General features: G+C 47.4%; 1 pseudogene; it reads left to right on the top strand.

Moving 5' to 3' along the window:
- On the top strand, nucleotides 1-1,394 carry LOC127483852 (small ribosomal subunit protein uS19 pseudogene; annotated as a pseudogene).
- Nucleotides 1,395-1,913: the final 519 nt, after the last annotated feature.

Below are 1,913 nucleotides of genomic sequence, written 5' to 3'. Positions count from 1 at the left end.
ATGAAGAAGAGGAGTAGAAGAGAGACCCCCAGCCCTGGGGGAAGCACAGAAAACCATTCCGAGTCCAGACTCAACACCAGGCAGGGGAAAAAAGTCTGCTATCACTGGCCGAGGAGTGGGAAACTCCTGCCCAAAACCCATCTCAGAGCAAAGCCTGAGTTTGGTTGCCACAGGGAAGAAGGGCAGCAGTGCTGACAAGGCCCCATCCCCAAGGTCCAGGCACACGGGGCCTGTCCAAGACTGCAGCTAGTCCAGGACAACAGGGAAGGTCCCCTGCCCCCTTCAGGAGCCTAGCACAAAATAGCAAACTGCAGCGGGCTGATTCTAGCAAAGGAGAAAGATTCTGGAAGAAAACGCTCTTCACAGGAGCACACTGAGAGAGCTAATGCTGAAAGTGATGCACTGACCTTGAGAAAAAGCCTCTGGTCCCAGCCCTGGCCTTAAGTAGAAGCCAGCAGTAGGACAATACTCAAGGTTTAACTTTGTGATACACAGAAAGACAAGACAGCAGCAGTAAAAGCCCAAGCCCAACTCAACCTCTGACTAGACTGACTCAACTCCCCTCACTATCTAACAAAAAGAAGCATGCCCGTATCCAAACATAAATGCCATTTACCTCAGTGGCCATTGTTCTACGTTTATGTTCACCATTGAATCAAAAAGTATGAGTTTCGGGGTGGCGTTTTGGCATAGGAGGTAAAACCTCCACTTGCGACACCGCATCCCATATGGGCACTGGCTGGGGTCCAGCCTGCTCCCCACTTCCAATCCAGCTCCCTGCTAATGTACCTGGGAAGACAGCAGAAGATGGCCCAGAGGTTTGGGCCCACACACCTATGTGGGAGACCCAGAGGGAGCTCCTGGCTCCTGGCTTCAGTTTGGCCCAGCCCTGGCTGTTGTGGCCATTTGGGAAGAGAACCAGTGGAGGGAAGACCATCCTGTCTCTTCCTTTGTCTAACTCTGACTTTCAAATAAACAAATAAATCTTAAAAAAAAAAAAAAAAAAAAAAAAACAACTTTACAGAAGCTGACAAGGAGGAACTGGAGTAGAAGAAGAAGCGGATCTTCCACAGGTTCACCTACCGTGGTGTGGACCTCGACCAGCGGTGGACATGTCCCACGAGCGGCTGACGCAGCTACACAGCGTCTGGCTCCTGATGCGCCTGCGCAACGCCAAGACAGAGGCGCTGCGGTGGAGAAGCCGGAAGTGATGACTTCGGTCCTGTGGGACTTGATCCTCCTGCCCTTGCTGGTGGGCAGCACGGTGGGCGTGTACAGCGACAGACCTTCAGCAGGTGGAAATTAAGCCAGGGATGATCATTTACAGGCCTGTGAAGCACGGCCGGCTGAGCATCAGGGCCACCCACGCCGTCTGCTTCGTTCTCCTCAAGTAGCCCTCAGCAGTGAAGGCGCGCCTTTCCAGTGTGGAAAAATAAAAATAACAATGAGCTGCACAAGTGTAAGTTAAAAAAATTATTGCATGGAGATAAAGCAATCAACAGAACCAGACTCAGAGATGACCTATATGTTGGAATTAACAGATGAAAGCTTAAAAATGACCATGGTTGATATTTAAAATACTTACTGGAAAAGGTGGCTAGCATAAATGAACACGTGGGGGATTTCAGCAAAGAATGGAAACTACAGGAAAGAGTCCACTAGAAACGTTAGAAATAAAAACATGACATCAAGGATGAAGAATCCAATTCATTCTATTTCAGTAGTGTCATCAATGAACTCAAATTGCTAGTAAAAGAATCAGTGAACTGGAAGATAAATAGAAATCATCCAAACTGAAACGCAAAAAAGAAGAAAAAAAAAAAAAAAAAAAAAAAAAAAAAAAACAAGGAATCCACTAGTAGTGAGGCAATATAATCAGTCTTACATATGCGTAATTGTGATCCAAGAATGAT

Source organism: Oryctolagus cuniculus, chromosome 12, assembly GCF_051225735.1.
Source record: "Oryctolagus cuniculus isolate XC-2025 breed Fujian yellow rabbit chromosome 12, ASM5122573v1, whole genome shotgun sequence".
Taxonomy (NCBI): domain Eukaryota; kingdom Metazoa; phylum Chordata; class Mammalia; order Lagomorpha; family Leporidae; genus Oryctolagus; species Oryctolagus cuniculus.
Note: the sequence above shows the minus strand (reverse complement) of the source record. Positions and strands in the feature narration are given on the sequence as shown.